This window comes from Hyla sarda, chromosome 13 (assembly GCF_029499605.1).
Source record: "Hyla sarda isolate aHylSar1 chromosome 13, aHylSar1.hap1, whole genome shotgun sequence".
Lineage (NCBI taxonomy): Eukaryota > Metazoa > Chordata > Amphibia > Anura > Hylidae > Hyla > Hyla sarda.
Genome location: NC_079201.1, coordinates 29,918,587 through 29,932,419, shown reverse-complemented (window position 1 = coordinate 29,932,419; position 13,833 = coordinate 29,918,587).

Sequence of the window (13,833 nt, the reverse complement as noted above, 5' to 3'; positions counted from 1 at the left end):
TTAAATACCTTGCATAAAGGTGATGTTGTCATATATAACCAAATATGTTTATTACCACCATGAGCCAACCTCCAGAGTCTTCTAGTGAGCTTTCTCCATCCATAGACTTTACTCCAATACTTACCTACCCCTATTCCACTCACCCCCTCCAAACTATTAGATCAAAACACAAATATAATGACAAAAATTCAAACAGGGTGGCAATAAATGTGCCCATAATTTGCTACAACCAAGGACACATCAGTTTCTGCAGCTGATTCTTATAAAATCACATACAGTACATACACGTTTCCTATATAGGCCAGTTTACACCTGGGTAATACAGATGCCTTTTCTGTGCCCAACGTATGGCCATCAGCCTGACTCTGGCTGTCAGTTTAGGTCATCAGACCCATGGTCAATATATTTCACATATAATGTACCCAGCACCCAGAATTGGTTTTCTTCAATACCAATTACATATTTCTATTATATGAACATGCAACGCTTCATATATGGTGTAACTGAGATTCACCATCTATGACATTGGTCTGCTGTGACAGGAACTAACCTACAATATGTTCTACAAGACTGGATGATCTCTGACTGTATTTGACCCTACGTCCCTATTTGTCTTCTGTACCATTTTTTTTTTATTTATGAAACAAGTTCCTGAATAAGTTAAATAAACTTCAACATGACTTCAGGACTAAGCATCCATTTTGCCATAGACACATGGCAAAGCCACCAAACCATCTCAATTTATTTTATAGCCATGGCCAGGGGCGGACACAGACAGCAGAGGGCCCCTGTGCAAAGAATGTGCCTGCCCCCCCCCCCCCCCCCCAGCACTGTGCCCCCTCATGTACCTAGACCCCACCGGAGGGCCTCCACTTACCCCGCGCATGTAGTGTCGCCACTTGCCTTGTCCACCACAGGTGGATGGAACGGCTCCTGAGGTGGGCTCCGGGTGGCCCCTGTCCCTCTCAGTGTGCGGCCCAGTGAGTACTCCCCCGGGTCAGCCTGACCCGTATCTAGCTGGGAGGCAGAGGGCAGTGCTCCCCTTTACATTCACACCCCTGGACTTAGCACGACACCCCTTGGCACCCCCTGGTTCCTTGGCTTCTTATCCTTAGTATTAGAAGTGACTTACAGGCAGGGCCAGACTGGGACCAAAAATAGGCCCAGGCATTTTAAAATAAACAGCCCATTTTTATGGTGGGGGTCTGACTCATGGGACCCCCACCAATCACCTTGGTTCAAGTGGCTCCCCAGATGTTGGAAAGCTGCAACTCCCATCATGTCTGAAGTGACTACAGCTGATGGGACAGTCAGGAGACTACACAATGATATCACTGACCTGAGTGACGTCTTCTCTGTTGTCTTTACTTTTCTTCTTTTTCTGGTCCAGACACCAGGATTTCTTCCATCTTCTCTGCAGAGTCTGACACCCGGACATCATTGGTTCCTTAATTTGTCAGTAGATCCTCATCCTCTGTATGATGACAATAATCATTATAACCTTGCCAACCACTGTACCCCCGAATATAATACTGCCAAATACTGTTCCCCTGAATATAATACTGCCAACCACTGTACCCCCTGAATACTGCCAACCACTGTACCCCTGAATATAATACTGCCAACCACTGTACTCTATTAATATAATACTGCCAACCACTGTACCCCTGAATATAATACTGCCATATACTGTACCCCTGAATATAATACTGCCAACCACTGTACCCCCGAATATAATACTGCCAACCACTGTACCCTGAATATAATACTGCCAACCACTGTACCCCCTGAATATAATACTGCCAAATGCTGTACCCCTGAATATAATACTGCCATATACTGTACTCCTGAATATAATACTGCCAACCACTGTACCCCCGAATATAATACTGCCAACCACTGTACCCTGAATATAATACTGCCAACCACTGTACCCCCTGAATATAATACTGCCAAATGCTGTACCCCTGAATATAATACTGCCAACCACTGTACCCTGAATATAATACTGCCAAATACTGTACCCCTGAATATAATACTGCCAACCACTGTACTCCATTAATATAATACTGCCAACCACTATACACCACTGAATCACCCCATACACCCCACACACTCCATCCTCATTCTCCTCATCACCCCATACACCCCACGCAACCCATCCTCAGTCTCCTCATCTCCCCCATACACACCACGCAACCCATCCTCAGTCTCCTCATCTCCCCCATACACCCCACACAACCCATCTTCAGTCTAATCATCACCCCCATACACCCCACGCACCCCATCCTCAGTCTCATCACCCCATACACCCCACACAACCCATCCTCGGTCTTCTCATCACCCCGTACACCCGACACACTCCATCCTCGGTCTCCTCATCACCCCATGCACTCCATCCTCAGTCTCCTCATCACCCCCATATACCCCATCCTCAGTCTCCTCATCACCCCATACACCCCACGCACCCCATCCTCAGTCTCATCACCCCCATACACCCCACGCACCCCATCTTCAGTCTCATCACCCCCATACACCCCACACAACCCATCCTCGGTCTCCTCATCACCCCATACACCCCATCCTCAGTCTCCTCATCACCCCATACACCCCACACACCCCATCTTCAGTCTCCTCATCACCCCATACATCCCATGCACTCCATCCTCAGTCTCCTCATCACCCCATGCACTCCATCCTCAGTCTCCTCATCACCCCATGCACTCCATCCTCAGTCTCCTCATCACCCCATGCACTCCATCCTCAGTCTCCTCATCACCCCATGCACTCCATCCTCAGTCTCCTCATCACCCCATGCACTCCATCCTCAGTCTCCTCATCACCCCATGCACTCCATCCTCAGTCTCCTCATCACCCCATGCACTCCATCCTCAGTCTCCTCATCACCCCATACACCCCACACACCCCATCCTCAGTCTCCTCATCACCCCATACACCCCACACACCCCATTCTCAGTCTCCTCATCACCCCATACACCCCACGCACTCCATCCTCAGTCTCCTCATCACCCCATGCACTCCATCCTCAGTCTCCTCATCACCCCATACACCCCACACACCCCATCCTCAGTCTCCTCATCACCCCATACACCCCAGGCACTCCATCCTCAGTCTCCTCATCACCCCATGCACTCCATCCTCAGTCTCCTCATCACCCCATGCACTCCATCCTCAGTCTCCTCATCACCCCATGCACTCCATCCTCAGTCTCCTCATCACCCCATACACTCCATCCTCAGTCTCCTCCTCACCCCATGCACCCCATCCTCAGTCTCCTCCTCACCCCATGCACACCATCCTCAGTATCCTCATCACCCCATACACCCCACACACCCCATCTTCAGTCTCCTCATCACCCCATACATCCCATGCACTCCATCCTCAGTCTCCTCATCACCCCATGCACTCCATCCTCAGTCTCCTCATCACCCCATGCACTCCATCCTCAGTCTCCTCATCACCCCATGCACTCCATCCTCAGTCTCCTCATCACCCCATGCACTCCATCCTCAGTCTCCTCATCACCCCATGCACTCCATCCTCAGTCTCCTCATCACCCCATGCACTCCATCCTCAGTCTCCTCATCACCCCATGCACTCCATCCTCAGTCTCCTCATCACCCCATACACCCCACACACCCCATCCTCAGTCTCCTCATCACCCCATACACCCCACACACCCCATTCTCAGTCTCCTCATCACCCCATACACCCCACGCACTCCATCCTCAGTCTCCTCATCACCCCATGCACTCCATCCTCAGTCTCCTCATCACCCCATACACCCCACACACCCCATCCTCAGTCTCCTCATCACCCCATACACCCCAGGCACTCCATCCTCAGTCTCCTCATCACCCCATGCACTCCATCCTCAGTCTCCTCATCACCCCATGCACTCCATCCTCAGTCTCCTCATCACCCCATGCACTCCATCCTCAGTCTCCTCATCACCCCATACACTCCATCCTCAGTCTCCTCCTCACCCCATGCACCCCATCCTCAGTCTCCTCCTCACCCCATGCACACCATCCTCAGTATCCTCATCACCCCATACACCCCACACACCCCATCCTCAGTCTCCTCATCACCCCATGCACTCCATCCTCAGTCTCCTCATCACCCCATACTCCCCACGTACTCCATCCTCAGTCTCCTCATCACCCCATACTCCCCACACACCCCATCCTCAGTCTCCTCATCACCCCATGCACTCCATCCTCAGTCTCCTCATCACCCCATACACCTCATGCACTCCATCCTCAGTCTCCTCATCACCCCATGCACTCCATCCTCAGTCTCCTCATCACCCCCATACACCCCATGCACTCCATCCTGTCTCCTCATCACCCCATGCACTCCATCCTCAGTCTCTTCATCACCCCCATACACCCCATGCACTCCATCCTCAGTGTCCTCATCACCCCATACACCCCATGCACTCCATCCTCAGTCTCCTCATCACCCCATACACCCCATGCACTCCATCCTCAGTCTTCTCATCACCCCATACACCCCATGCACTCCATCCTCATCACCCCATACACCCCATGCACTCCATCCTCATCACCCCATACACCCCATGCACTCCATCCTCAGTCTCCTCATCACCCCATACACCCCATGCACTCCATCCTCATCACCCCATACACCCCATGCACTCCATCCTCAGTTTTCTCATCACCCCATACACCCCATGCACTCCACCCTCAGTCTCCTCATCACCCCCATACACCCCACGCACTCCATCCTCAGTCTCCTCATCACCCCATATACCTTAAGCATCTCATCAGTATTACACAGCTGACACCCCCCCAGTCCTTCTCATCAACATTAAACCCCTAATCACTACACCCCTGACCCCCCCCCCCCTGGTCCTCCTTATCAACACTACGCTCTCCCAGACCCCCAATCCTCCTTATCATTACACCACCAACCTCTTCAACACCCCTCCTGTCCTCTTCATCATCATTACAATCCCCTCCCCCACCGCCCTGCACCAGATCGTCGCTCTCCTCACCTTATCTGCTCAGCGATGCGGCTGTGAGGCGGGAGGGTTTGCTGCTCTTGTCGCTTCTGCCGGGGTCAGAGGCCATGACACGTGACGTCAGGGGCTTGGAACAGACGTGCGTGCCTGCGCGGGGCACGTCTGTTCCCATCAGTCTCTGGCCTGTCCGTCCCGCCCGGCTGGTTTAAAGGTAAATTACTGCTGTCAGCGGCAGGTCCGGGACCTGTTGCTGCAGCATATAGTATGAAGTACTGGCAGGGGGCCCTGCAGGGGCCCAGACTGTGAGGCCCAGGCTGTGACCTGGGCCTCTAGGGGGACCCCCTAACACGCTGGGCCCCTGTGCAGCCGAACCGGCTGAATAAGTGATATGTCCGCCCCTGGCCATGGCAGCTATACCCTAACAGAAAACCCATGAACAAACTGCTAACATCTTAACACCAACACTAAAAAAATGTAAGGGAAGAGTCACACACAATGTAAACACAGTGTATTTCATGCTGCTCAAAATCCACTGCACAGTGGGAAATACGATGTATATTCTTCTGTTAGCTGAAACACAAGGCTACCCGGTGGCAATCCTGTGAGTTTTGTGAGGTTTGGAGGCGGGGCCACGCGTAACCGTTATGTCGGCATGTGGCCCCGCCTCAACAACTGCGGCTGGGTAGTCCTGTGTGTCATTTAACAGGAGAATACGCAGTGTATTTTTCGCTGCGCAGTATATTTTGCGTAGTGTGAAATATGCTGCGTATACATTGCATGTGACCCAACCATAACAGTAGCTGTACTTTTCTTGACCCCCACACCCCCAGCAAACTTCCATCTGGTCCTTATTGAGAGCTTTTCTTGATTATTGTCAACACTTTCAAGAATCAATGGTCTCAATTAGGGATGGGCGAATCGAATCTGACAAATCCAAATTTGTTATGAATTTCAGGAAGAATTCGCTTTGCAATGATTGCGAATATCGCCGCGATTCAATCGCAGGAATTGCTTCATTAAACTCCATTTAGTACGGTCCAGGCTCCAGGGCATCTAAGATGGCGGCTCCACATGTCAGGACATGGGGCAAGGAATACTGGGAAGGCGGGAACAAGGGTAGGTGGGATGACCCAGAATCACATGCAGCATGCAGCCTATCAGCAGTCAGCCACCCCTGTGATGTCACAGCCCTATATAATCGTCAGCCATCTTGTGGCCACTCACATCAGCATTCTATTGCAGTGAGAGAGGGATAGAGAGCAGTGTGTTGCACTGAAAAACAATTTTACAGCAACGATTTACCTCAAGCCCAAATCCAGCCTAGAAGCACTGATAGGGAAGGGAGAGAGATTGCGAGAGAGAGAGAGTGCAATTTTGGGTATAGTACACAGCGACTGTGTGCTGCAGCACTGGTGTGTACAACAACTGAAAAGCTAATAATAGCCAGCTAGTTAGGGTGAGCAGAGCACTAAAAGCAACAATCATCTGCTATTAGTGCCTAATACTGGTTGGGTAGTGGAGCGTATTGTCCTCTATTAAGTGTAACCTGTGCGTACATAGGTGGTGTACCATTTTGTTCCTGTTAAAATCTTAAGGGCCTAGTTACTGTAAAAGGCCAGGCAAAAGTACACATTTTCTGGTGTTGTAGACAAATACTGTTTTAAGTGTACTAGAGCGCATTGTACTCCCCTCATAAGTGCTTACCAAATACGTACATCTAAGTGGTGTACCATTTTGTTCCTGTTAAAGTCTTAAGGGCCTAGTTACCGTGAAAGGCCAGCCAAAGGTACACACCTGCTGGTGTTGTAGACAAATACCTATTTGAGCATAATGGAGCATATTGTCCTCCCCTCAATATGCACTAAGTATGTCAGCCAGAGAAGTGCCAAGACGTGCACAGAGGAGAGGCAGAGGCCTAAGTTCAACAGGCAGAGTTCATAGCAGACTATGGGCGAGTGGCAGCAGGAGTCGCAGCAAGAGGCCTGAGCTCCTGGTATCAGCTAGCAGTCGTGTCTCAACCAGCAACCCATCTGCCAGCCAGGATTGGTTAACACGGTCATCCACTTCATCACAAGTGAAATCTGACACAACCCTCAGTTGGCATGGCCCGGGAGCAGTCCCTGTTCTCCCATTGCCTCTGTCCTATGCGGTTCCCTCCCCCACAGAAGTATCTTATGCTGTGGGTCCAGCTCCACTATTAAGTGAGGACGATCTACTAGAGGACAGTAAGCAGCTACTGCCCAGCCAAGAAGTGTAGGAGACATGCACCGCTTCCTCTGCTGGGTGGGCACGTAGTGATGAGGAGAGTGGCGTGGGAGGTGGTGTTGCGAGCATTCAGGCTCCTGAAGCAGACACTGTTAAGGAACCTGAGGAGGACATCAGTGACCTGCAGACAGAACTCGATGATGATGAAGCACATCGCACTTGGGAGATGGATGCAGACGGGGCTTCATCATCATCAGGAGAAGAGGGTTGCAGGTTGCCCGTGAGGCAGCTGAGCCAGCAAGGTGGTAGCATGGTTAGCAGTCAGCATGGTAGCAGAAGTGGAAAGTCTGGACCCAAATGTGTACGGGGTAGACCACCTGTTTCGCAGCAGCCTACCTTACCAAGAGGTAGTGGAACAGGGGTTCCTGGAGTCGGCGGCAGTAGCTGTCAATCAGTGTGGACTGTTGGTGGAAAAATCAGCTACTCGGCGCTCTCGCAGTTTTTCATCAAGCATCCGGAGGAGGTTAACATGGCTACATACAAGATGTGTCGGCAGAAGGTGAAGCATGGCCAGGGTCCCAATGTTGGCACCACGGCCCTGCATCAACATATGCAGCGTCACCATAAAGTGGCCTGGGAGACCCGTGGCGATGTGGTGGTCCAGCCTGCTGCATCTCCCAGTGGCACGTCGCTCCCTGTTTCAGCCAGCCAAGGCTCCACCACCTCAGCCAAAGGGAGCTGTGTATCATACCCATCTTCTGTCACTCCAGATGCTCCTGCTCCTCCTACTTTTAGTCAATCATTCCACCAGCAATTCCTCAGCGAAGCCATGTCCAAGAGACAACAGTATGCGCCCACTCATTCAATGGCGCAGAAGCTAAATGCCGAGGTGGAGAGTCCCAAGCCGTCATTTCTTTGTGAAAAAGCAGTACCAGCCCTGCACAATTTTGTGGAAGAGAAGGTGGGCCAGTCCTTGAGCCTGTCGGTGTGTACCAAAGTGCATAGCAGCGCCGATGTGTGTGTTACACTATGCGCTCCGGCCTCACACGCTGACCGTGAGCGCATGGTCCCCTTACCTTCTGCTGGGACTCGCATTGCGGGACGCGCCCGCATGCAAGCCCCAGTCCGTCACTCTCAGGGTGTTTCTCCTGCCTCTGCCTCCCCCTCTCTGCTCTGGTGCGTGTGTCCCCATCCCTTAGGGCGTGCGCGCACCGGAGCTTTAAGATTTAAAGGGCCAGTACGCTCATTAGTGTAACGACCTGTGGCTTGTTTATAAATTCCTCCACCCTCCTCAGTTCTATGCCGGATCTTTGTTGCCTTGTACCCTAGAGAAAGCGTTCCTTTGTATTGCCTTGCCGTGTACCAGATCTCCTGCTCTTGTGACTTGACCTTGCTCCTCAGCCGCCTGCCTACTGAACTCCTGCTACGTCCTGACTACGCTACTGTGCCACGTACCCTGACCTACTGCTATCCAGACTACGAGTTGCCTTATCCCTCCTGTGCCTCGCATCTCCTCAGCTGCCTGTGTGGTCGAGCCGTGCCAGGGGTAGCGACCTGGGTGTCGCCTGCAGCTGCAAGCCCATCCTGCTTTGCGGCAGGCTCTGGTGAAGACCAGCGGCACCTTAGACTCCGCTCCCTGGTATGGTCCGAGTCATTTGCCACACAGGTCCAGCGGATCCACATACACCGAAGTCTTGTCTTCAGAAACGTGAGTGTTACAGTAAGATCCAGCCATGGATCCCACTGAGGTACCCCTGCCTGAGGCTTCGGATCTTTCCTCCATTGTGATACGTCAGTCGCAGCAGTTGGCCCGACAGGCACAGCAATTTTCTCAACTTGCAGCCATGATGCAACAGCTTTTGGCCTTACAACAGCAGCAGGTATCTCAATCTGGCCCACTCCTACCTCCAGCTCCTGCGGTGTCTTCTTGCTCCCAGCTGCACCTGCCTTTGCCTTCCAAGTATGATGGGGATTCCAAGTCGTGCAGAGGCTTTGTTACACAGTGCTCCATGCATCTGGAGCTCATGTCTGAACTGTTTCCGACGGAACGTAGTAAGGTGGCCTTTGTCATTAGTCTACTTTCTGGAAAAGCCCTGGCTAGGGTATACCCCTTTGGGACCGTGGTGATCCAGTATCCTCCATTTTATCGGCATTCTTGGTAGAATTTCGCAGTGTCTTTGAGGAACCCACACATGCCTCTTCAGCTGAGACAGCGTTGCCTAACCTCTGTCAAGGGAATTCTACCGTTGGTGACTATGCGGTTCAAGAGGCCTTGTGTGCCACATTCAAAAAAGGACTGTCAAGCAGGATTAAAGATGCCCACGAGATCCTCCATCTTCTTTGAGTGAACTCATCCACTTGGCCACACTCATTGATGTGCGTTTTGCCGAAAGACAGGAGGAATTGCGCTTTGAGAGGGAATCTGTCCGCTTGACACCTGTGTTCCAATGTCTACCTCTTCTGTCTCTTGCGCCTCTTGCCGAAGAGGTTATACAAGGAGATTGTTCTTGTCTTACGCAACAGGAGAGGTCACGACGACGCAATGAGAATTTGTGTTTGTACTGTGCTAGCCCAGAGCACTTTCTCAAGGACTGTACAGTTCGCCCGCACCTAGGGTACGTGGGAGAGGCGTCCCTGGGTGTGAATACTACCTCTTCATGCTTAACTATTCCTATACAAGTCTTCGCTTCAGCCAAGTCTTTCTTCAGCGCTACAGCTTTTTGGGATTCCGGATCAGCAGGTGACTTTATTTATGTGGCTTTAGTCCACAAGTATCATCTTCCCCATACTCGGCTAGCCAAGCCCTTGTTCATCTCCTCTGTTAATTGACAAAATCTGGACTGTAAGGTTCACTTCCGTACTGAATTTCTCGTCATGCAAGTGGGAGTATCGCATAAAGAAAAGATTGAATTCTATGGTCTGCCACACTGTACTTCTGAGATTCTTCTTGGTCTTCCTCGGCTGCAACGCCATTCCCTGCAACTGGATTGGAGAACTGGAGAAATAATTTGCTGGGGACAATCCTGTCAAAATTTTTTGCCTCCAACCTGTTCTGCGTAAAGTTGTTTCTCGTCTTTCAACTTTACCTGGCCTGCTGCCACCTTACCAAGATTTCTCGGACGTCTTCTGCAAGAAACAGGCTGAATCTCTGCCTCCACATCGTCCTTACGACTGCCCTATAGATCTTCTGCCTGGTACCACTCCTCCTCGTGGGAGGATATATCCTCTTTCAGTTTCTGAGACCAAAGCCATGGCTGAGTATATCCAGGAGAATCTCCAAAAGGATTTATCCGTAAGTCCTCTTCTCCTGCTGGAGCAGGATTCTTCTTTGCAGGGAAGAAGGATGGCTCACTCCGTCCATGCATTGACTACAGGGGACTTAACAAAATCACGGTCAAGAACTGTTACCCTCTACCTCTTATCTCAGAACTTTTTGACCGCCTACGTGGTGACAAGGTCTTCTCCAAGTTGGACTTACGCGGTGCGTATAACCTCATTCGTATCCGCAAGGGAGATGAATGGAAAACGTCCTTCAATACTCGTGATGGACATTTTGATTTTCTTGTAATGCCTTTTGGTCTCTGCAATGCTCCAGCCATTTTCCAGGAGTTCGTCAACAATATCTTCCCTGATCTTCTCTACACCTGTGTTGTCGTATACCTAGATGACATCCTGATCTTCTCTTAAACTTAGAGGAACATCGTACTCATGTTCATCTGGTTCTTCAGTGACTACGGAAGAATCATCTCTACGCCAAACTGGAGAAATGCCTGTTCGAGAAATCTAGTCTTCTGTTTCTTGGCTACATTGTCTCTCATCAGGGCCTGCAGATGGATCCAGATAAGTTTTCTGCAGTATTGGATTGGCCTCGTCCCTCGGGCCTACGTGCGATTCAACACTTACTGGGATTCGCTAACTATTATCATCAGTTTATCCCACATTTTTCATCCTTGCTTTCTCCTATTGTGGCTTTCACTTAATAGGCATCTAATCCTAAATCTTGGCCTCGCGAGGCTGAAGAGGCCTTCTCCTGTTTAAAGTCTGCGTTTGCCTCTGCTCCCGTGCTTACAAGACCTGATCCAGAGAGGCCCTTTGCTTTGGAGGTTGATGCCTCATCTATTGGAGCAGGTGCCGTTTTCACTCAGAAAAACGCCAAGGGCAAGAGTGTAACTTGTGGGTTCTTCTCCAAGACTTTCTCTCCTGCTGAGAGGAATTACTCCATTGGAGACCTTGAACTCCTTGCTATCAAGCTAGCTTTGGAGGAATGGCGAAATTTATTGGAAGCTTCTTCTCATCCGGTTGGCATTTACACCGATCATAAGAATCTTCTATACCTTCAGTCTGCTCAGCGTTTGAACCCCCGCCAGGCAAGATGGTCACTGTTCTTTTCCAGGTTCAACTTCTTCATTCACTTCCGTCTAGCATACAAGAACATCAGGGCTGATGCTCTCTCCAGGTCCTCTGACGTCATTGATTTGGACTCCACACCTAGGCATATTATTCCTCCTGACCGTTTGATTCCTGCCGCTCCTGCTGAGATTCAACAAGTTCCTCCGGGAAAATCCTTTGTGCCCACCAGATTGAGGTGCAAGGTACTGAAATGGGGTCATTCTTCCTGGACAGCAGGACATCCTGAAATACGCAACACCCTACTTCTTATTTCCCGGCACTACTGGTGTCCCCATCTGGAACGTGATGTTTCTGAGTTTATTCGATCCTGTGTAACTTGTGCCCGTGACAAAACTCCTCGGGAAAGACCTGCAGGACTCTTACAGCCTTTACCCATTCCAGAGATTCCCTGGTCCCATATCGCCATGGATTTCATCACCGATTTGCCACCTTCTCATAATAACACTGTCATCTGGGTCGTGGTAGATCGGTTTTCCAAGATGACTAATTTCATTCCTCTACCAGGTCTTCTTTCTGCTCCATATAGTTTCGGATTGAGGGGTGCAGTTTGTCTCTAAGTTCTGGCCCTTTGTAACCGTCTGGACATCAATCTGGACCTCTCCTTGGCCTACCACCCTCAGTCCATTGGTCAGGTGGAGAGGGTTAATCAAATCCTTGAGACTTATCTTCGGCATTTTGTTTCAGCTCGCCAAGATGATCGGGTCCACCATCTCCCCTTAGCTGAATTCTCATAAAGTCTTAAAGGGGTATTCCAGGCCAAAACTTTTTTTTTATATATATATATATCAACTGGCTCCGGAAAGTTAAACAGATTTGTAAATTACTTCTATTAAAAAATCTTAATCCTTTCAATAGTTATTAGCTTCTGAAGTTGAGTTGTTGTTTTCTGTCTAACTGCTCTCTGATGACTCACGTCCCGGGAGCTGTGCAGTTCCTATGGGGATATTCTCCCATCATGCACAGCTCCCAGGACGTGACATCATCATTGAGCAGTTAGACAGAAAACTTCAGAAGCTAATAACTATTGGAAGGATTAAGATTTTTTAATAAAAGTAATATACAAATCTGTTTAACTTTCCGGAGCCAGTTGAGAGATGATATATGATATATATATATATAAAAAGTTTTGCCTGGAATACCCCTTTAAGGATTCCGAGTCCACGAGGTCGTCTCCCTATTTTGTTGTCTACGGACTCCATCTCTGTCCTCCTTTTCCTCTTCCAGTCTCCTCCGGTGTGCCTGCTGTTGATAAGCTGGTTCGTGACTTCTCCACCATCTGGCAACAGACCCGACAGTCGTTGTCCTAAGCTTCTTCACGCATGAAGGCGCAAGCGGATAAAAGTAGAAGACCTCCTCCATCCTTCTCTCCTTGTGACATGGTGTGGCTTTCATCCAAATACATCTGCTTCAAGATCCCCTGTTACAAGCTCAGTCCCCGCTACCTTGGTCCCTTCCAGATTCTGCAAAAGATCAATCCTGTCTCCTACAAGCTCTGTCTACCTGCTACGTTACGTATTCCCAATTCATTCCACGTCTCTCTTCTCAAGCCTCTTGTCGTAAATCGGTTCTCTCAGAAGAATCCTGTCCCAACATCTGTATCCGGTTCATCTGATGTCTACAAAGTTAAACAGATTCTTGCTGCAAAAACTGTGAGAGGTAAACAATTTTTTTTGGTCGACTGGGAGGATTACGGTCCTGAGGAGAGATCTTGGGAACCTGAGGAGAATATCCTGGACCGTGACTTCTCAGGAGTTTTCTCTCTTGTAAAAGGAGGGGGAGACCAAAGGGGGGGGGGTTTACTGTTACACTATGTGCTCCGGCCTTACACGCTGGCCGTGAGCGCATGGTCCCCTTACCTTCTGCTGCCGATGGGTCTGCGACACGCATTGCGGGACGCACCCGCAAGCAAGCCCCAGTCCATCACTTTTTACCCCCACCTGCTACAATGGACAATATGTTGTTCCTTTCCACCTTTTCAAGGATAGGGGATAAGATATCTGATCATGAGGGTCCCCACGATCTCGGTTGCAGCACCCCAGACATCCGGTGCACGGAGTGAACGTCGCTCGGTGCCGAATGACTGGAAATGCGGGGCGGAGGCTCGTGACATCACAGTTATGCCCCACGTGTGACATCACGGCCACGCCCCTTCAAGTCTATGGGAGGCCATCACACCCCCTCCCATAGACTTGCATTCAGGGGGCATGACA